Genomic DNA, 25,023 nt, shown 5'->3' with positions numbered 1-25,023 from the left:
GATATTTCGGTTTCCATTTTCTTCTGCAGCAAAAATGCAGATATTGATTTCCATGTGTTGAATTGGCAAATTTTCAAACCAATAATTTGCTTAGCGGAAATTTGTATTCTCAACTTTTTTGAATAATTTTTTCTATAAAATAATATCGTTCAAAACGGGAAAAATAAAACAAATATTTTTCTCAAAATTAATTTTTCAGTGTATTTGTATCACTCAATTTTATATAAAGTATCGACTGTATCGAAATTTTGCAACAGACTCTTTTTCTCCAGAAATGAATGGGAAACCAAAAGGAATTTTATTTCTCGAAAATCTATCCCACGAAAACAGTTTTTGAAGGAAAATCATAAGGAGTTGTTATTTTCAACCCCTAATAATAAAGTTATGAAATCTAAAAAAAATGTGTGAGTAACATCTATTTAGTGTTTCATTAAAAATTGTCAACTCGTTATCGCCTTCCAAAGACTGTATCGTGGAAGGGAGGTCGAGAAAAAAATTTATAGGAACTACCTCTGCTTATTTTCATCGAGGAATTATCTCCCTAAGTATTTCGCATTTGTTTACAGACACCCCGTATATATAGGGAAAAATAACTGAATACCAAACACCCTATAAGAAAATTATCATAAGATTTACGTTGAATCCTTAGCTTAGTAAAGATATTGATAGGTGTGAAATGATGTATTCCAAGTATTTAGTCAATTTTTTTAATATCAGGTAGAGCGCTTTCGGCTTATGACAGCCATCTTCAGTACCTCTACAAAAATTAACAAGTCGATAAAATATCATGATGTGTTGATAGAACTTTGTACTCACTTGTCAAATCAAAATAAAAAGGAAATGGACAGTCATTCGACCAAATCGACAAATATATTAATGATATTGTTGTTTGAGTGTGAAATTTTCCGTGGCATTTGTTATTTGTCGATTTGGTCGAATGACTGTCTATTTCCTTTTTATTTTGACTTGACAAGTGAGTACAAAGTTCTATCAACACATCATGATATTTTATCGACTTGTTAATTTTTGTAGAGGTACTGAAGATGGCTGTCATAAGCCGAAAGCGCTCTACCTGATATTAAAAAATTGACTAAATACTTGGAATACATCATTTCACGCCTATCAATATCATAAGATTTGTTCATTGCGTTACATCAAAGAAAAATGGAAAATGAAAGTGGTGTTTATTCCGTAGAAAGGATGACTTCATTTTAAATTGGATGAAATTTACATTTTGAAGGATAAACAAAGGGTAGAAGTTCTTTTAGTGTTCACTGGAGAGCGAGGGAGAGAGAGAGAAAGAAAGAGAGAGAAAGAGTGAGAGAGAAAGAGAGAGAGAGAAAGAGAGAGAGAGAGATTGGTGTTTCAACAATTACAAAAATCTCTTTCACAGGTCATAATACAAAACAAAGGCTTGTGTAATGATCAGTGTGAATACACAAGTTAAGTGTATCTATAGACGAAAGAGCCAAAAAAGTATGTACAAGCTAAAATGCACAAATAAAAAAAATGTATAAATATTAGATAAAAAAATATTACAATACGTAAGGTACATACATACTGCTTTATTTCATTTTCATTATCAACCATACATGAAGAGTTGAGAAATGAATCATGCTCTTTGTTCTAGCTAAAAAATATTTAGATATTTAACCCTAAAATTTTGAATTGCAGATTTGTTGCATCGACGTTTTTTTGTTTGAGTCTTTCGAAATGAGCACTATGAGCAGTTTTCCTTATTTTTCAATTTTTATTCTAATGTTGCCCAATGTGACAATGAATTGACGCAAACAAGGTCATTGATTTTAATGAATTTGTCCCAAATACGGACATGCCCTTTCATTCTTCAATAAATTTGGGTTTCAAAAATTAAAAGAATAAGGTATAGCTGATAGTTCAAGCTAAAAAAGCACTGCTTGAAAAAACATTTTGTAATAGCAAATTTTCGACACATCTAGATTTGACTCAAAATAACAAACTTGTATGCGAAACACCAAATACATTTAGTCTTACTCATTTCTTCGTTCTGAATTAAAGTACAAAATATTGATATGCAACTTTTATTTAGATTCTAAACATGAAATTATCAATTTAATTTATTCCGGACCTGGACTTTTTCATTATGTTAATCTACAGAACCCCGGACAAAGAAAGTACGAATCAAATATTACAAAAATGTGCAGGGTAGTTCATAAGTTAAATGAGGAAAATCAATAAATCACCCTGTATCTCCGTAATAAAGAATAATAGATCTGTAAAATATAGGTGATTTAGGAGCACCTCGGTTTCCTCCATCTACCATGATTGTGAGCGCATTTCCCTATGAATCACCCTGTGATGTATCTCGGTTCTCTTGATACCGACTCATTAGGCAAGTTGGAAAATAAAATAATTCCGTTGCCCTTCTACGCCTTCATAAGTTATAGAGTGAGTACCTATGCCTTCCATTACTCTCCATCACCTCCAATAATAACGTTTTTTATGAAGCAACTCTTTAATCGCCTCTGAACGATTTTAGGATGTTGCAAAAAATCGTGGCAACGTTGACCTCGAGTAAGGATCGATGTGACGGGGAATTTTGAACACCTGCATCCGAGCAGTGAGAGGTAGTATATTTCCTAGTTAATTAGGAATTTCGGAATGATCCAATCTATAGTTACTTGTACGTGCCAAAGGCCCCTGAACGCCGATTCAACCTCCGATATTTCACGTGTTCTCCGATGAGGACCGTATTTCCTTCCAATTATCCCAAACACGAAAAGCAGAACAGTCGGGAGGCCATACTTGTGACAGTTTCCAGTTTCTGATGTGAATCGTATCAATAAAACGCTGCAAATTTGATAGAATAATGCATCATTATTTTTTCATTTTCTTGGGAGAATTTAATTCCTTTGTGCGCCGAATTCCATGTTACCTATAAGTGATATAAGAATCAAACACTTATTATTCAGTAATTAACTGATATTTTTTTTTTGGTGCAGCATTCCTGTTATTGAAAATATTATAACAAAAATAGTCGGACGATTAAACTTCGAAATTTGGTCTGTTTCGGTATTTTTCTAATCGTAAACAATTTTTCTGACTACCTTGAATTGTACATACATTAAATTTTGAGGGAGGGGGTTGTGATTTTGAGATCTATTATGCCCTCCATATCCTGCTACTACGTCGTGCTACAGCTCGCACTTTAAAAATTCTGATGAACTGCCGTGTATCTGGGATTTATTCAAGGAGGTTACCTCCTTGCTCTTACAAGTTTTTCTTCCTCCTCCATCCCCCAAAGAATCTGCTCGTAAGTTTCTGCTACACCCATTTTCATTAGGTGCTTCCTGAGGCGGAAATACCCAGTAAGGAGGTGGAGCATATTCTTATTATGATTCAAATACTATCTCATGCACAGTGTTGAAGTTTCAAAGGAACTTTTGCGAATGATTAAGTCAGATTATTTCTTTCCACTGAAACTCTTTCTTTTATACAGGGTGAGTCTTTGACTCGTACAAACATTTTAACAGTAGATTCTTGGGGTCAAAAGAAACACAGAGCCATTTCAAGTTTTCATATTGAGCTGTGCCACCCCTGGAAAAACAAAATTACCTTCAGAATAACTAGGTGAATCTGTGTCACTAAACATCTGTGGATCTTTTAAAAATAGTTGTATTCATCCAAAGTACCCAATTTTTCAAATTTCACAGAAACTTCTTAATTTTAGAACATAAAACTCCTCGAAAACGACGCATTATACGAGAAAATGTGAGGAATACTTTTATTTCACAAACACAAAACGTTCAAATATTCATTGGATAGCATCCAACTTAGTTATGGTACGTAATGGTCATAATGAGAAAACTGGAAGACGGGGGTGATATCTTGTGTTCGAAAAAGATTAATCAAATAAATGAAAATTTATATTCCGAAAATCCGTTTGTGAGAACTAAAAATAACATTTTTTTATGGTTTTTCAATAGCCTAGGGGATCTCGAGAACTGTAAGAGCTAGAAGAAAACGGATGACACATTTTCTAGCTCTTTTTCAGAGAAACACGCCTACTACGATAATGCAAAATATGAGATTTTGACGATTTCGAAAAATTTTCATAACTTTTTTATCTTTGAAGTTACAGATCTAAAACTTGAACCTTCTTGAGCAGCTCAAGTTTTAGATCTGTTCAGTGTTCAGATCAATTTGAGAACTTTTTATGGGTTATATCGAAATTGACTATAGAAATTCTGCTCGATATTTATTCAAATTGAGTGTAACATAAATTACAAGGTTTCATTGAAGTTATAGATGTTTCACCTAGCATTTGAAATTCTACGAGCAGAAAATTTTAATTCGTATCATAGATAGAGTGCTCAATTTTGTGGTCTATAATTTCATAAAATTCTATCAAAAATTGAAATTACACTGAAATGGTGATGATATATCGTCATATATATTTTTGAAAAGCTTTTTTGAATAAAAAAAAAAATAAAAAAAGATACCATTCGTATTTGAAATAAAAAAGTTATTTTTCCCCCGTTAGTACATGACACGTTTTCATCATTTTTAGATATTTTTGAAAATAAAGTTATGGCACATTTTCTGAATTGACAGAATATCAAAATTTGGTTATATTTTCAAGACAAATGAAGATATCGTAAAGCGGTTTCCTCTAATGGACTTTTCACGAAAATTGAGCCCAGGACACCTTTCAATATTTTCACCTATCTTGTCCGAAAGTACCAGAAACAGCCAAAATCGAACAATTTGGGATACTCTGTAGATTCATCGCCATATATCTTAAAAACGTTTGAACTGAATTGACTGCAAAAACGAGCCCAGAAACGGAGATAATTCAAAAAACTGAATTTTTTAACCTCTACTGTAAATTTTTGTTGCTTCGGTTTGCTGAAACTGTCAGATTGTATTTTTTCTGTTTTTCTTGAATCATTAGCTTCAAAATGAGAAAAAAAGGTACGACACTCTAGAATGTAAACGTGATATTTTTTTTGTAAGTCACCTTCCCACATATTTTCGTGACGCTCAAATTGTCATCAGATTGAGAGAATGTATACTTTTCAACATGAAATTAACCGAATAGGTATCTTAATCTGAAACGCTCGAGTTTATATAATTTTATACTATTTTTACTATTTTGACGGTCTCTTCTAGACAATTCCCCCTATACAGGTCTAATTTTTGGTAGACGTACTCTACAGTGTCCAAGGTATCTTCCCTTATTTTAATCTGACATGCTCGAGTAAATCCCGAATTTCCGCTTGTCACCCCATAACTATGTAAGATGTGTATTAAAAAAAAATTATTTAATTTATATTATTATTTTGTCACATACAGATAAATAAAAATTGTTCAAATTTATTTTGTTACCAAAAATCTGGACATATGAACTCGAAAATACGTAATCATTTCTAATTACATGGATTACATGGAGCGTATTTAATTATAATAATTGGTCCTGTCAATAGCAGGAAATAAATCGCCTTTAAAATAGTCAGTAATAAATCTTCAAATTTTGCGGTTCGGTTTCAGAGTCAATAAAATTAGTAGTCAGATAATTAAACTGCTTATCTAACAGCACTTTATGGAAGATTGAAAAGTTACCGCCCAGTCCAAAAACACTTGTAAACCATCCAGTAATAACCCACCCCGACACCTGTATCTGAGAATCCGGCGCCACCCCCCCATGAGCCCCATAAAGGTACCGTCTGAAGTCCCAGACGAAATACCATTAACTGTCTGGAACCATAAAGACCTTAACTCTCAGGTGCCAAGGTTCAACTGAAATCGTTGATGCAGGTGTCTTTATGAGTATTAGAGATTTGGTCTCAATGGGTGTTTTTACCAACTCTCGGACCTCGGTGGTCGGTTACTTTATCGCACCATTGACTGACAGGATGTTTAGAATTTATCGCTCCATGAGTTTCTGGGATTCCATTAGGTGGGAGCAGGTTTGAATGTTATGAGGGCATATAATGGAATCTTGTTAAAAGTGTAAACAAGGAGTACTATTGGGGGAAACTAAGTTTTACGTCAACGAGCTGTAAAATTTCAATAAATAATATTTTATCACCCTTGACTTCGACATGTTGGTTGTTCGGCTTCCACTTCAATCGCCAGGCAATTCTTTATTAGTTACATGTTACATAAATAAACTTTTAGAATTAGGCCAAAAAATTCCATTATAATTTTTAAGAACTTTAGTGAGACGGGACTCTCGCCTATCGACCTATCCCACTTCTCACTATAGTCACTATTATCCAGATTATCAAGGTGAGGAATGGCTCACTCAAAATGATTTGAGTTTGAGAATCAATGAGAAGAAAAGTGATATAATTATATTTCAAGCTAGTAAAATCATGGAAAAACAGACAGAGATTAACGATTCGTTTGATCCTTTATTTTATTTTGAAAAAATTGATTTTTAAATCCACGAAATCGCAACTTATCGAAAATATTCAATTCCCATCTGACTTTTGTAAAATATCAATGACAATTTTTTTTCCGTTACCATCACATTCTAAATTTTAGAATACTAAGCATCTAAGATACATTTCTAATTCAAAATTAAAATATTTATTCCTGAAATTAAAATTTTTGAAATAAACATTTTAAATTTTCCAAACTGAATTCCGCACAAAAAAAGATCATCAATTCTTAACCTGAGTCATTTTTATTGAATCTTATATATTTTCTCCATTTCTTTCTTTTCATCTCCTCTATGTTTTTCTCCCACTTCAGTTTCAATGTTTCACAAAATTTTTGGATGATATTCTTCCATCGTCTGTTCCTTGTGTTGTTCCAATTTTTTCTATATGTTTCTTCTTCATCATTGAACCTTAACAATGCTTCGTCTGATGATAAATTACTAATAAATGATATTTCTTTGTTTCCTGAATATTGCGAAAAAAATATTGGTTGTTGTTTGTTTATACTGCCGTCAAATTTCAATTTGCTGTCTCCGATATTGAGAACATTTGATGTAGGAGCTATTCCTGTACTCATCATTCTCTCAATTTTTTCATTCTGTTCTTTGATTCGTTCATCTTGTTCTTCTATATGTGCATTTTGCCTTCCTAAATCATCTTGAATTTAATTCATATTTCATATTCCTTTTGATTCTACTGTCGTTTTTCCTCATCACATTATTCTCTGTCAATTTCAATTTTTCTTGATTTTTAACTCGATTGTCTTTTATTTTTTTATACATGTCTTCTTCTATTTTATTTTTGCTTACTAATTCATTAAGTGTCATGATATTCTGTTCCATTCTTTTGTCCCATTTTCCGAAATCTCGGTCAAAACTTTCTTCATTTCTTTTTCAAAGGAGAAAAATATTTCCGACATTATCTTAATTATTTCCATTACTTCTCTCAGACTGGGTTCATTCCTATTCTGTTGTTCTTCATATCCTTCCTCTGACGTCTCGGATATACTTATAATTTCCATCTTGTGAATTTGTACCGCTTATAATTATAGGTGGAAATTTGAAGGAAGAATTGTATGGAATTATTTTAGCCCCACGGTGGTCGCCATTTTGTTACGATTCGTGTAATCCTTTATTTCATCTTGAAAATGAAATTGTTTTTGAAATCGACGAAATCGCAACTTATCAAAAATATTCAATTCCCATCTAACTTTTGTAAAATATCAATGGCAATTTTTTTATCCGTTACCATTACATCCTAAATTTTAAAATACAAAGCATCCAAGATACCTTAATAATCTACATTTCTAATTCATATTTCACAAAAAATCTCACACTTATTGAAAAAACTAACTAAAATATTAACAATAATTACACACAGCATAGAGTATGTATGTCTGAGAAAAGCTCATTAAGTGCATGTGCAATGTGCATGAGAATATTCAATCCGTTACCCAGAAATCTGAAAATAATAGAGAATTATGAACAGAAGAAGAAGAAGAAGAAGAAAATAACCAAAAAGTTCTTGATCAACTTAGAGCCTTATTCACTGTCTGAATATTTTGTATAGAATTTATGTAATGTGACATTATTTAATTTCATGTCTTCTTACATCCTTACATGTAATATATACCAGTCTCCTGTATGAAAAGAATATCTGAAATAATGATTCTATTTATCTATCTATCGAATATGTACTACAAAAGTCGAAACCCATACTTTAAAAACATAGGCGTAGCCAGGGTTGAGTTTCGGGGGGGGTTTTGAAATGAAATTTTTCTGATTTTGACATATAAATTGAGACTTTTTGAAACTAATGTTATGTAATTATATTATTTCGGGGGGGGTTTGAACCCCCAAAACCCCCCCCCTGGCTACGCCCGTGTTTAAAAATATGAAAGAATATAACAAATTTTCATGCTAAAAACTTAGCATTACGTTCCAGCATAGAATATCAAGATTAAAATCTCCATAGCGTACTCGACGACCAAAATTTTCGAATGCAAGTTATTATGATTCAGAACACCACTACAACGAAATTCGAAACTAACAACTGACACAGTACTGACGCCACTCAACCTGTTTTATTATACTGGAAGTAATATTAGTCCGAATCCAAAAAGAAAGTGTAGCTAATGAAATATTGAACCGGGAGACATTATTGAGTTAGTTATTTGAATAAGAACATTAGTCGGTGCACGTGCAGAATCTATGCCCAAACACGTGACTTCGTTAGTTTAATGAGACGGCTCTCCGGCCACGTGCATTTCCCTCTGAAGTATGTGCACCGGGCCTTTGTGGGATTTCCTAGGCTTAGGATTACCCCCCGTATTTCGATATACACATAGTGGGAAACGCGAAAGGAAAATCATGTTAGGAAACTCTCATAAAAGAACCGAAATAATAACAATGCCTCCGGGGACCGAAGTCCATTTCTAGACATCATTCTGAATTATTATTGTCGCTCAATTCACCCGCACAGTCTGTCTATTTTCGTAGGTTTTGCGGGGTATTTCGGTTATGAGTAGAGATATTGTGATGCAGTTTTCCTGACATCTCACTACTTTCCAACCAAAAATGCCACAAACAAGTTTTTATTCATATCAAGGTTGAACGAACTAAACCAGATAATGACTTGAATGATTTTAATCACTCAACACGATTGGATCCTATCATAGCTTATCAGGAGCCTCATCAAAGGGGTTAAGCTAAAATCAAGAAAAACTTAAAAGCTCACTTACTCTCAACATCATGTAAGTGTAGGTTAATGGGAACTAGGAAGGTGAAACAAATCAGCAAATCTTAGCTAATGCCAACGTTTCGCAACATATATAGTCGCTTCTTCAGGGCTTGTTTCTTCTACATTCCAACAAGAAAATCTTTCTATTCTGCACTGATGCCGCCATCCTTTCATAGCGTATCCAACAGTGGGAGATTTTTCGAGAACATCAGTCAGAGATACGGAGAAAATGTGAAATGTGAGCCATGATAGGAGGGCGGCATCACTGCAGAATAGGAAGATTTTCTTGTTGGAATGTAGAAGAAACAAGCTCTGAAAAAGCGACAATTCATGTTGCGAAAAGTTGGCATTAGCTAAGATTTGCTGATTTATGTCACCTTCCTAGTTCCCATTAACGCGTTAATGGTGTACGTACACTTACATCAAGAAAGACAATATTCAGAAAGAGAACCATAAATAATCACTGAACAAGATTGAACAAAACATGAAGTCTAAATAATAAAAGACGCAAAAAGACTATGGTAGACTACATATTAACAACACCTGATGGTGGCAGTGAGTCGTTAATGGACCTTATCAATTTGTTGAGAAATGTTGTTTATTTACCGAACAGCCGTGGCACTAATCTGCTTTCACATCAGTTTCGGATAATATGCTTGATTATGCTGAAAAAGTTGATTTTTCTTGGGATGATTGTAAAGAATACTACATATTATGATTTCAGGAATGGAGACTATGGTGGTCTAGCTATCTTTTTGAATTCTGTTGACTGGAGTATTTTTGAGAGTACCGATATAATAGATATGGTCGGTTATTTTTATCCATCTTGTATCAGGGCATGGAACATTTTATTCCACGAAAAAAGCCGAAACGACGATTTTACCCTCCATGGGTTGATTCGGTTGATTGGGCGGAAGAGGCGAGAACATGCCAGGTTCGTCAGCGGATTATCAGGGTTTTCAGCGATCTCAGAGGATTTGAGCAGGGAACTTCATAATAATTATTTGCTCAAGATACATGCTCAGATACCACCTGATTATTTCTGGAAGTATGTTCATTCTATCAAGGAGTCGAACACTATACCGGGAAACATGTTTTTTGAAGACAGGGTGAGAATACAGACGAAATACTACTAACTACAGCTATTTGCGGAGTTCCTCAGGCAAGTGTTCAAGAATGACGACATTGGTCCACCTGATTTTGATATCCCCGAAGTCCTGGACCTCAAACTTCTTGAAACTTACTTCATCTGAGGTATTCGATTCTCTGAAGAATCTCAAACCTAGCTATTCTTGTGTCTTTATTTGTTAAATTATTGTGTTTTTTCTCAATCTCGTCCACTGACCTCTTTGTTCAATGCTTACCTTAGACTTGGCGTATTTCCGCAGTCATGGAAGAAAACTTTCATTGTCCATATTTTTAACTCTGGTAACAAGAAGGATGTGTCTAATTACAGGGGACAACTTGGATTTCGACCAATCTGTTAGTGTTTCTTGATAAAGTGAGTTCATGGAGAATCTGTGTGGTGTAGAAGCAGTATACACCATTTTTTGCAAGGCCTTCGACAGGGTCAATCATAACCATGCTGATGAAGTTACGTAAGATGGGGTTCGATGGTCCTGTGGTGGAATTTGTTAGAGAGTATTTCACGAGGACGCTCCTTCTCTGTGCGTTACTGTGGTTGCTATTCGGAATCAAATGGCGTCCCCTCAGGTATTCATCAGGGCTTCCACTTGGGTTCATTTATTTTTATTTTATTCATTAACGATGTATGTATCCTCTGTTTTTCTTTATAGTTTTTTTCTTTTGTTTGCTGATGACCTGAAGATATTAAAATCTATTTCTTGTTTTAATGATATTTTGCGTTTACGGGCAGATTTGGTTAGATTTTCTGATTGCTCTTTTTCACGAGGTAGCGAGCCTCAATTCTTTCAACTACTCTCTTTGTGATGTTACGCTCCAAAGGGTTCACGTGGTCAAAGATCTGGGCACGCGTTTCGATGAACATGTTACCTATGCCAAGAAAAAAAGTTGAAGTTGTTAGGGTTTATTCAGAGGAATAGTAGGGAGTTCATCATTGAGATGTTTGGGTATCTCTATTGTTCTCTCATTAGAAGCATTCTTGAGCCTCGGTTGTATGGAGCCCTTCATATAGTACTCCCTTCTGAATGGTCGAGGGTGTTCAAAATATATTTCTCCGACCAATAAGCCATGGTTGAGAATTCGAAGCGTCTCCATCAACTATGATTTTGTCAGAACTAGTTTATTCCTGCGATCTCTTAGCGACAGAAGGACAATTTTGGATCTCGTGTTTCTTACAGGCTATATAGATTGCCCTGAACTGCTGAGCTTGATCAGATTCAATGCACCTTCGAGGACGTGTAATGTTGTATTTTTATTCTGATCCTGTGCGTACCAATTACCGCAAGCATTTTTATATTAATAGATGTTCAACACGATGGAACAGAATGTCAGCTACTCTTCAGTTTTTGGTGTATCATTATCATTTTAAGGGTTAGTTTTGATATTGTTGTAGAGTTTAAATTTTCTTGTGTGCAGTTTGTTTTATTTTACTTTATGTTTTGTATCAAGTGGGTTGTACCTTTCATAAATTATGCGATGCATAATGAATAAATAAATAAATAAATAGAGAAATAAATAAATAAATAAATAAATAGAGAAATAAATAAATAAATGAATAAATAAAAATAAATAAATACTAAACAGCGGGACAATACCTACTAGATAAATGATGAGTTGATAAAATGAAATCGCACAAATTAAACTCATACAAAAAAAAGTTGAATAAATGAAAAAGTCAAATATTATTGCATTGAAAATACACTGGTCAGAATGATAAATATAATGAATAACAAAACATGACAAGAAATCTAAAATGTAAGGCATATACAGGGTGTTTCATCATGAACTGGACAAACAAATATAGTCGGTAGTTGATACCGGGAGAATCATTTTTGATTATGTATAAACCTCTAAGTAACGGTTTCTGGTCACTTCTGAGTATTTTTGAGTGTTCAATTCAGAAAACATAAAGAACTCTGAAAAAATTTTTACACCGTTGAAAGTGAAATTTTTTTCTTTCTACCGTCTAATCTTCAAAATCTACTAGGTCTCCACGATGGTCGAGTAAATCACGATTTAGCATCCTGTGCTCCCCAACTGATATAAAGCTTGAATCATATGTGAATATGTGAACTGATTAATGGAACTTTTTTTCATCAGTGTGGCCTTTTTATGTAACGCCTTCCTGGTAAAATCGAATTTGAGATGAAATTGTATCTTTCCAAGTCACGCAAACGATATTGTATCACACACCTACATGTCTCCTGGCGATAGATCAGCTTATTGTGGTTTCGTGCAAGAGAAAGGGCAGAAATAATGAGTGAAACTGTTATGCTCTTACGATAGGTTATCTTGATGAATTCAACGATGGAGTTGTGACCTACTTTCAGACATTTACTGTCGTTGGTGAAACGCAAGGATGCAATCTCTTCCCTTCTTTATGTTAATCTGGACGAGAAAGGAGAATATGAATCCCTCTGTTTCTGATGACACAGACGTTGTGTACTTTATTCGCCGTGAATTGTTTTGTTTAAATAAAAAATTTGCTGACAGCACCCTCCGCCATCTGGTCTCGAAAACCCTTTTGAAAATTTATGTTGGAAGTTTAAATGCCGGTTTCTACCAAAACTGCGAAAAAAACCCTTACCTGACTATTCCTTTGCACAAGATATTACCCGACTCCAAAATTAACTCGAATCAATTTTCGCCGTACTAAGTTTTACTTTTCATAGGTGGTATACCCAAGATTCAGTAGCCTCTAGAGAGTTTGCCTTAGAGGGGTATTTACCATTATTCAATCGACGCAACCGATCCATGTCTTTGAGAGTGCTTTCATTTTTGGTTCTACACCAAACGTGTAGGTACCATAGGTATGTCTAAATTTGCTGTTTTTAGTTCAAGTACCTTATAATTTGTGCGTCCCTTAGGCCCGGTTGCTCAGGATCAAGCAGAGATTTAAGTTGAGCCTCCTAGATTAATTTTGACAGTTCTGTTCAATTCTATCAAGTGGAAGTGGAATTTACGATTAATCCTGCACTGAACAACTGAGCCTTAGAGTTCAAGTGTCCCTTAACGTTCTTGAGAACCATAGATTAAATTAAAATATAGATGGATCACTCTGACAAGTGGCGCCACCTATTGTTATGGTACACTAATCTCAAAAATTATTCTAAATTTGATCGTTAGGTGTCACTACATTTTGAGCTTTCGATCGTTATCACTCGTGAATGACCGTGATCTCCGCCGAATATTCAAACGACTAATCAAGACATCTATAGACCGACAGATGTATTTTTGATTATCTATCAATTTACGAATTGACATAATTTTCTAATAAATTATTCAATAGACGAAGCAAGAGTGAAGTCGGTCTGTGTTTTTGGGTGCAAAAATTGTGATGCAAGAAGGTAATTATGCGACATTACATTGAATTCAAAAGACCTTAAAACCTTTATTGAACAAGTTCATAGGATGTTCGCTACTTCTCCAAAGTACAATTAAACATCGCCCTACAATACTCTCGAGGAGGAAGGGTTTTCTCACTGAGGTTTCTTCTCTGAGCTACGCCGAATTGTATGGTACCTCATTACATCAACCTCTACTGAAACTTTTTCATGTCATATATATGCTTTATTGTTTGATATTCAAAAATGTATTGCTGATATTCAATAGAATATGTGTATATTATGTATAAATATTGAATTGTTTTTGTGATTAGGAATTATGGCACTTTATGAGAAATGTTTTTGTATAATGAATAAGTTTTGTAATTAGAATAAAGTGAATTTAAAAGCTAATTTCGATTATAAAATGAATCCGTGTTTGAAGAACAATGCAATAAATTGCAACTGATTTCTTTTCGATTCTTCGGATCAGAGAAAAATCCAGATAAAGATTCGTATTATTCGTTATCTCACTGCAATTTCTTAATGAGCAATTTATTGCGAATCTTTCTCTTAGTTTCACTCAGAAATTTTCAAATATATTCTGCCTTGAGCATTACAAGAAAATTAAAAATGGGCGTTACAGATTCCCTTTTTATTTGGTTTCGTCGAAAATTAGTACATGTACCGTAAAAACAGATGACGCTGAAGTTTGTTTTTCGAGTGGTCCATCTATTCTCTGTTCTTTTAATCTATGTTGAGAACCTAAACGTTGAAAATTTTCACCTTTATGGCCTTGGACGTCTCTAAAATTCAGGAAACGATGGTGAAAACGGGCATGAAAATCTTACCCCGGGTCTCATTCTCAAGCTTGATCGGGTAATTAACGCTTGATTGACGAATATACATCCATTTGTTTTTAATATAATTCAGTCATGATCATTCGGAATATCATTCTTGCTTCAAATTATTATGTTTATAGGTCCATTCAATTAATCTCAATTGCTACTTCTTCAATATATTCAGAAATGAAAATATTTCAGTGATTTCGTTTCAGAAATCGAGTGACTGAAAACGTTGATCGAACAATCAAAGTTTTATAAAACCCGTTGTTATCGAATAATTCATATGAAGGGCCATTCTTTCAACCTCACCCAAATTATACGGAGAACTCCAAAAGATATTTTCATGAAATTCTTCAGTAAGACTCTGAAGGATTGCGGGATAAGACAAGAAAATCCACTTGCCACTTGTTACTAAATTAGGTATCGACATAGTTCTCTCCCATATAAACTAAACAGCAAACTAAATGGGACACCTAAAAAATTGCCCAAGTTTCACAAGCTATAACTTCGGCATTACTTTGATGATGCTGGATTTACACCCAGAGATGCAAAGCCTTATCCTTCGTCTATATGCCGATGGCACAGAGTTATTTTCTTCGATCTTTTCTTATAATACAGGCTGTGCATGTAATGCAGCCAAAAATATTCGTTTATTGGCGAAGAATTTGGGAATAGTAGAGGGCTTTACAAAGTTTCTGGTGATGCTGGCTGTATTGTTAGCTCAATACGACGAGATTGTGTTGCCACTTTTTCGGATACATTGCGTTCCTATGGAAATATCGCCATTTCATGAAATAACCTTCTCTCCTGAAATTCTAACTATAACTTCGAAATTCTTTCGCCGATGTTGGATTTCTCGCCACTGATGCAAAGCACAATTCTTAGTCTTGAAGCAAAAAATTTCATTTTTCTCGTGAAATTCGTTATTTTTCGAAAACAATAGCAGAGAGTAAGGGTAGACTGCATCAAATAATACTGTGTAATTAAATGGATCAGAAGCAGTAGCGTGCATATGAGGTTTATTGAACTACAACTTGAAGGAAGCTACGAATGAAATGTGTTCCATTCGTAGGCTTTCAAATTGGAGTGAAAAAAGATTTTACTCGAGAGTTCCTTTTGGAAAAACTTCATCCAATAGGGTTGATGTCTGATGATCTAGGAGGAATTCAATACTCATTAAGATTAAAGGAATTTGTTTTTGACGATACTTGAGCACTAATTATGCTCAATGAGGCATTATCACCCACAAAAAATCCGTACTCAATGTTATTTTCAAAGCTATTGTTATTTTTAGTTGAAATTAAGTCAATTTTTTTTGAACATATGTCTCCTTATGCACATCAATGGAGTTGATCATTTCAATTATAAAATATCTTTGATGAAGTTCAAACGGTATATGCTATTGATACATAAAAAAGGCGAATTTCATGAGAATAGCATAATTTCATAAAATATCGGTATTTCTATAGCAAAGCAATATATCGAGAAAATGACGAAAACTTCCTGAGATCACCAAACATATAGAAAATCTTTATTAGACCTTAGTCAAAATACTGAAATTATTCACTTCTTCATATTTACAAACTGTACTACAAGAAGGGCTTGAAAACGAAATACCCTTTGTCCCTTTGGCAGTTATCTAAAGATCAAGGATCATGCTTCACATCACTGGCGAAAAATCTAACATTGTCAAAGAAATGTCGAAGTTATAGCTAGAATATCAAGAAAAAAAGATGATTTCATAAAATAACGATATTGCCATAGAAACACATAGTATCCGAAAAATGCCAAAGATATCCCGAGGTACAGACCTAGCAATCAACTCAGCATCAAAAATAACTTTGTAAGGCCCTCTATTATTCCCAAATTCTCAGCTATGTGAAGCTGGCACCCCCAAATGCGTAGGTCCATGTTTGTCCAACCTTTTTTTTTCGTTTGTCCAGGTACCGTTCTAGGGATACCGGAAAAAAACCTTTTTCGGTTCATTTTCTGAGTAGCACCCTGAAATTGCAGAAACGTATTTTTTAAGGTATAAATCGTTTGTTCAACCTAAGACCACTTTTGTCCACCCAATTTTTTCATATATCCACCAACAGAACCATAGAAATCAATCTTTGAAAATTTTGGAAAGTGTAAAGTTGGCACCCCCAAATGAAAATTTTTTAAACAAAATTTCAGGATCGTTTGTCCATCGTAGGTCCATGTTTGTCCACCTTTCATTTTCATTTGTCCAGGCACCGTTTGAGAGGTATGGAAAAAGAAGTTGTTTCGGTGCATTTTTTGCACTGCAACTTTAAGGCGCGGTTCTCACTGGAGCGATACGATAAGCGATGCAACATGAGCAATCTTTTATCGCCCGATGCAACTTTTATCTTCGCAACACTCCAGTGCACACTGAAGCGATACGATATCCAAATTAAGCGCTTAATTGTCAATCAATTACGAAATTCTATGCTACTTTTTCCGATTTGATTCTCAATCACCTTTCTGTCGCTGAAGCGACACGGCAGCTGTGTCGCCCAAACCGACGCGATTTCGATATTTATCGATGTATACTTCATTCAACTTTATTTTAGCAGTCGGTTGGCCATGGAAATTTGACACATTTCACTCTGTATAGTTCGAAAATGTGGGGTTATGAAGCTTGTCAAAACATTTTTGGGTTTCAAATCAACGCTATGTTGCCCGTTCTACGTAAAAGTTTCTGTTATTACGTATTTTATCACAATGTCGAATCTCTTCGGAAAATATGTGACGAACATAATTTAAGTTTATACAAACTGATTGAAGACATACCAAATCCAGTTATTTGCATGGAAAATACAAGAGATCAGTATAATATCATAATATGAACTAGCTTGAGGAGAGTTAATGTTCGTTATCTTCTTTGGCTTACATCATTTGTAGATTTCAAAAATATTAACCCGAAGATGAAATGCATATAATGCAGTGGTTGGCAATGGGTATCTCCCGAAGGAATTAACAGATAATTACAAGAATGTTAAATTTTTCAATAAAAATCATCTTGCATCAATATAAGTAAAAGGAGTTGAAGGAAGTTTCAAGTTAAGATGCAACTTCACCGTTGAACAAAAATTTCACATGAATAAACAGTAACAGGGCAACTTGCGCGTATTTGTGGCTATTCATCTTAATACATTGATGTAATTATAATAATTGGGTATTTATTGGTACCTTAAGACATTTACAATGTATAGGACAAGTCGAATTAAAAAAAGAAAAATCAATTTTAGGGAACTCATTCTCCGATGACATTTATCGAAAATCCTGTAGTTAACTTTTCGCATTAATTCACTCAAACATAAAATTCCCAAATGCCACCACTTTTTTGGGTCTCCCAATAGAAGGAAATTCTTTGTCATACTCTTCATTCACAATCTTTCTGATTGTGGAAATACTCAGCTGAAATATAAGTCGTTAGATTCAGATGAAACATTATATAAATTCTCTTACCTTGAATATGTTCGCTACCGTCTGACGTATTGTGGATTTTAGAATATCAGGGTATGACTATTTGAATGAGCGGACCTGAATTCTAAATAGCACTTCCTGAAACCTTGTCTCTTTTTTCAATCACTTTCGGCATTTTCGAATTTTCGTAATAAAAATTGATATTAGTTGTGGCAACGGCGTTATGACATTAACGACATTTCATGAGTGCCAACCTAACTTCGTTCTAGTTACAAAAACTTGAGAAAATTATTTCATGGCCAACCGACTGCTAAAATAAATTTGAATGAAGTATAGTATCGCGATCGCTTCAGTGTGCACTGAATTAGTTGCTTCCATTACGTTTGCACGGTTATAAGAGATCGGTGTCGAATCAGGGTCGAGTTGCTTATCGAATCACCTGAAGCATCGTTTATCGTATCGCTCCAGTGAGAACCGCGCCTAAGGCCTGCCGCAGACATGCAATTTTTAGTTTTGCAACTGTTTAGTTGCAGAAGTGAGTACAATGCATTTATATGGGGCCGCGCAGACATGCAACTGAAAAGTTGCAGCGATTGCCTATGTGTGCGCCCTAAAACCGCTTGCAATCAAACTGTTGCGCAACTGAATAGTTGCATGTCTGCGGCAGGCCTAAGGCGCGGTTCTCACTGTAGCGATACGATAAACGATGCAACATGAGCAATCTTTTATCGCCCGATGCAACTTTTATCCTCGCAACATTCCAGTGCACACTGAAGCGATAGCGATAGCGCTTAATAGTCAAGCAATTACGAAATTCTATGCTACTTTTTCCGATTTGATTCTCAATCACCTTTCTGTCGCTGAAGCGACACGGCAGTTGTGTCCCCTAAACCGACGCGATTTCGATATTTATCGTTGTACAATCGCGATCGCTTCAGTGTGCACTGAATTAGTTGCTTCCATTACATTTGCACGGTTATAAGAGATCCGTGTCGAATCAGGGTCGGGTTGCTTATCGAATCACCTGTCGCATCGTTTATCGTATCGCTCCAGTGAGAACCGCGCCTAAGACAAATATTCTCTAATCTAGATGACCGCAAGATCATAGCGACTTGCACTTGAGGGATAAAATTTTCAGAACTATTATTGAAGCCATGTTGCTAGTATTCCATTTCAATTTTGATGAAAAAATTTTACAGTGACTTGAATTTCCATCAACAATCACTTAAATTAACCATTTTTGAGATATCCAAGAAACAACTCTTTGTTGAAGCGTTTAATCATCACAAAATCACATTTCTTGGCGTAAAATTGAAAATTATTTCAACGATGGTGATTACAATATCCCTAAGATGACATCTGAAGAGTTTTATTCTCAGATCCCAAAAAATTGATCAAAATTAACATGAGCAAACATTGTATTGGAGCGAGAAGGCAATTGAGAAAAATTTTGTTGTTCCCCTATAATTCCTAGGGGTAAAAAACCTAAAATTTTTTTCCAAGAAACTTTTCCTTATTCATATATTATACTATTGCCAAATTAATTTTGGAAAGATGGATTCATTTTGAACAAATAAGATTGTTGCTAAATAAACGGTTCGTGAAAAAATGATGAACATTTTCAGTAATATTTTTCACCGTCTGTCTATAAAGATTTCTTCCCCAATTTATTCCTGTTACAGTGTAATGCATATATGTATTCCATAATGGCACTCCCCCATTGCCCTTTGTTTCCTAAATGGACCTTAGCGATCTAACCGGCAACCCCAAATAAAGCGACATCTTTGGGATTATTGCTTCATAGCGGAACTCAGGACTGGCTGCAATATAAATGGGTGTTCCTATTCTGTGAAAAGAATTGAATGTGCACACATTTCTTGTAAACAGATTTTCCAAATTTTATTGTACTCTCTTAAACGTCATCACATTTTCTTTCACTCTCCCCACAATGGAGATTCATATAAAATAAGGCTAAGTTTTTTAGGTAGATACTGTTATTGTTTAAGACTTCCCAATATTGTATAGTTCAGTTAGTTTGTTCAATGAGTATTAGGAATTAGGAGAAGTTTTGTGTTAATTTATAAGCAATAAGAAATTTATGATTTAGAAAATTCTGAATGGTACGAAAACATAAAAAGAGGAGGAGATTATCAGTCAGTAAAATGAAATGTGGATTGAACGGATCGTAATAAATTGGCGTAGCCAACGTGTGGCAGTACAAGCTGTGCCTACTAACAAGCACAATATGAAATACAGAATCAAGACTTTAGCTGGAGCAGAAGGAGACGAAAAAAGTATAAAAAAATAATGATCCAAATATATTGGATATTCTATTGAAGATGAAAGAAGATATAGACAGAAAATTTAAAGAACAATCTTAAAAATTTGAAGAACAATCTAAAAAATTTGAGGAACAATCTATGAAATTGGATGAAAATGCTGTAGGAATAAAGGAAGACATTAAAGAGTTTGTAGACCGAATGGATAAGAGGCTCTGTTCAGCCCGGTGGGGCACCGCACGTAGAATGGATAAGAAATTTGAAGAAAATTCTAGAGCAATACAAGAAAAAACGGAAAGTTTGGAAGATATGGAGAATGGACTTAACAATAGAATAGAATGAGATTTCAAGAGAATTGATGACATTTTAAATAAACGAGTACAGCAAACAGAGAAGAAACTAGATATTAAAATCGGAATGATTATTAGACGATATCAGAATGAATTGGAAATTACTGAAAATAGCATCCGAAAAGAAGTAAGGGAACAATTGGATGCTGATATAAGTAAAATGAAGGAGAATGTACAACACAAAATTAGATATTACAAAGAGTGATGGGCAAAGGAAATTTCATTACACCAGAATTAATCAATTTAGGGGACAATAACAAATGGAATTACAATGGATAAATAATAGATGAAAAAGTAACAACAAGAAGTAGAAAATGGGGAAATATCATCCAAAAAGTCAAAGGAAAAGTGAAACATTTTGGAGAGAAATACATAAAGCAGATCGAGATAAAGAAATGGAGGAAACATATGTATTAGGTTCAAATAAGAAAACTGAGACTAACTGTTGATGACAATTTTTATCAGTATAATCGCATTTCAGTTTAGTTGTATGAAGATTTCGAAGTCGTTAATACGGTAATAAAATATTCAGTTCTGAAGAGTATTATAAATCTCAATTCCCAGAATTTTCTATTTGGGACATGAATATTTTAATTTTGGCTTCAATCCAAATTTAATAACCTTGTTATTTCAATCAACCAAATCGCAACTTTTATTTCCAAAATCAATTCATTCGATTCTAGAAGTGACTTTTTCAAAATAGTGACTGTCAATCCTCTCCTATTTTTTTTTATGTTTCTATGCACTCTAGAAATATTATCTAACGCTAAGCATCTGTGATGAATAATTTTCTAATTACTTATACATTAAGACAAAATTTCTTATAATTCCTAATACTCATTGAACTAAACTATATTGGCAAAACTTAAACCATAACAATGGCTAAACAGATATTTTTAATATCCCAGTCTGAGGATCACCCCTATTCGATGGACATTTCTTTCATTAAATTTTTTTCGGCAATTCCACCTCAAAGGATATCCACATTACCCACTCCGAAGCTCTCTATCTACTATATATTTTTAGAAAGCCCACATGCCTAATAAATATGTATAATAAATAGATAGGAAGTTCAATTTGAAGAAACATTTGTTTTCTTCATAACTAAAAAGATAAAAAATGTTAGGAAAAACTAAGTACATATTATACCTACGACAAAAATTCTATCAAATCTAGTTCTAACTTTTTCGATAAGTTTAATGATAACTGAGATAAAAGCTATCAAAATTCTGCCTGAGCCATTTTTAATTTCTTAAAAACTAAAATACTATTGCGAAAACGCAATCCCTTAGTCTTAAAGATAAGGGATATTAGAACATAGATACATGGAATGGAAATTCAGTGCTACAAATAAATATTTTGTAATAGGTACACATTTGAATATTTGATGTTTCTCTGTCTAGCGCGACACTAAGGCAGTGTCGTTATATTGAAAAATATACATACTTCCTATCTATTCGTACTGAAAATTGATGTGAAAATGATGTCCGAATCATCTGTCTCAATTGTGATTGGCGACACTAAGCAACTATCTCACTCCAGTCTTTGGAATGTTTATTTTGCATTCCTTGTATCTATGTTCTAAGATATACCCTTCAAAAGTGTCCCAAAATGGGATACCCCAAACTTTCCAGATAACCCAAATTAATTCAGATACACAACATCCATTGATATAAAAATAAATGACACGATCTAAATCACTAGCAGTATCAACAGTAGGACCATGCCGTCAAAGAAGAGTAGATACTGGGTGCTGAACATGGTTGTAGGCTTATTTGATCCCGTCAGGGCACCACAACTTCCCACCTTGATGAATTGATGGCCCCTAGCCACATTTTGACCAGCAAAAGTGGTCTCACCTACCAGCCTAGGAGAATTTTTTTATGTCATTTAAGAAACCAAAAACAACCATTTTTCATTGGTTTGTCTGCAGGGAAAAAAAACCTTTGGGAAGGCTTTGAACCGATACAACATCGGAAATAGTAACGTCGACTTCATAACCAGTAAAAATTAGGAAATCGAGGAGTGAGAAGTACCTATTTCAGGTTTTTGAAATAGAAAACTTCCAAGATATCGTACATCAAATCTTCAATTTCTCTATCCAGATTTTCCGGGATTCGACCCCGAAAAGCCGTTCCTGATATCATCAACTGTCGAGGGGTTCCCAAGCACACGTGCACAATCATCCCTTACCCCACAGATCCGGCCACGTGACCGGAACATCTCAAGGCGCGTGGCCGAACCGGAACTAAGTCATATCTCTCCGTTGTAGACATCGCCTTCTCGATATGCACTGACTAATGTCGAATTCGACATGCTATTTGCTCTGTGTGACTCATACGGATGAAAAATCCATAATCTTTTGAGCCGCTCGATAAGGAGAAAGTTACAACATAGCTTCACTTCATGGCAGATGTTCAAATGATAATCTATTTTCCTGATAGGGAACCGGGGTTTGATTAAACAGACTGTGAACAATTTAACACGGTTCGAGGGGGTGGGAAAGATCAATTGCTTGAAGTCGTATGTCACTATAAGTCAGAATTGAATTTAAGGATTGGAAATCTGTCCTGGTCGAGCAGCTTTTATAAGTTCTGCACAAGGATGCAGGTTCATATATACAGTCTGGTCCAACGAAAACTTAACTCCTCGATTTTCCGGCTTTAAAAGGAAAATGTAGAAAATCGCTCGATCCCGTCAATTTCTGCTCTTTGCATCCCCGTTACTGGAACCCCATGATTTTGAATGGGGATGAGTGGCGTTGAGATACCTCATGTTTAATATCTAAAGCCCGTCTGCAACAGCCCAGAATTCTCTAGAAAATTTACTCGAGATTTCATGCGCTGTGAATTCTTTACCGTTACATACGCACTTTCGGTAGAATTTAGTGTTCAGTTGCATACAAAATAATCCCTGCCGTTTTCTTACCAAAATTTGGTAGATAATTCTCCAGAGAATTCTCGGCTGTTACAAACGGTCTTTATCGAATACTATCTGATCTTGAAATTTCGATCGATAACGAAATGACAGGTAAAATAGTGTAATATTACTTACTTTTGTGATTAGTTTACTAAATGCTGGAAATGGGCAACATTCACTTCCATGCAGTAATATAAGTTTAGCTGAAAGCGTTCACGTACGTTGCTCATGATTTCTGGTGTAATTTGACGGCATTCATTGATGATCCGAGTTCGCAAATCATCCAGTGATTCAGGGTCTTAGCGTAAATCTTCGATTTCAGGTGACCAAATAGAACAGAGTCCAGTGGTGCCAGATCAGGTGATCTGGTTGTCCCCTTCTTCCAATCCAGGCGTGAGGAAGATTTTCATCTAAGAACTGTTGTATGAAATAAGGTGGTGCGCCATCTTGTTGGAAAATGATTGTTTGATTGACTTCTGCATTCTCAATACTTACATGAGGGCTGGATAAATAGTTTTCTCCAATAGATCTAAGTAAATTTTTCAACCAGGTATAAAAAGAACCGATTATGTGATTTTCACAAATAGGTACCCGCCCAAACATTCAATTTTTGTTATTTTGGAGTATGAACCTCTCGAATTAATCTCAGATTTTCATCTGATTAATACCGACAATTATGCCGGTTTACAATGCCGTTAACGTAACATGAACACTGGTCCGAAAAATGGATATCGAACATGAAGTTTTGATTACCGTTAATCATTTCACTGACCACTTCACATAACTGGAGTTGGCGATCGGGATCATCCTCATTCCTTGAACAAATAAATTTAATGAGAAAGTTTTGCATGGGACAAAGTTTAATTAAATTCAACCTCACATTCAGTGAGCACCTCGCACTATATCTTTAGAATTTGGACATGATCATGTTTTACCTTTTTAGACCTCTGATGAAACTACACAAACAGAAGTGAAAGCTGGAGATTCAATAAATAGTAGATAAAAGCCACATCCTTCTATGACTCCCCAATATACCGATATAGAACTTACAATTACGAAGATATATTGAAAAATTCTTAGAATATCATAGAACCGAACAACATTTCAATGTCAAAATATTCATTACTCAACATATTCTCCTCTTAATTGGACACATTTATTACAACTAAGATGTCTAAAACTCTGGTGTATTCACTGATTCGATTTTGTTTTTAATTTCGTGGGGATATGGGATCAGTTTCGTTTTTCCCACTGTAGGTAGCGCTGTTTGGAATTTGACAGAGCATTGTCAATTGATATTTGAGAATAATTTGAATACTTCCTACGACTCACGATTATTGGTGTGTGAAAATGTATTAGTTTCGAGAAAGGGATGTAGAACATTCATTCATTCAACATGTCGTTCAGTTTTCTGTATGGACAATCAAGAACTACAACTAAGAATTCGGTGTTGTTGGAATTTGAAGCAGAACCAAATGAGATGAACGAACATTCGGGACCGATATAGCTAAGTTTTATGGAAACTTCAGCAATGTTTCAAAGAAACTGTATTGGAAATACGTAATGTG

This window comes from Coccinella septempunctata, chromosome 1, assembly GCF_907165205.1.
Source record: "Coccinella septempunctata chromosome 1, icCocSept1.1, whole genome shotgun sequence".
Lineage (NCBI taxonomy): Eukaryota > Metazoa > Arthropoda > Insecta > Coleoptera > Coccinellidae > Coccinella > Coccinella septempunctata.
The sequence above is the reverse complement of the archived record's forward strand: the minus strand, read 5'-3'. Positions refer to the sequence as shown.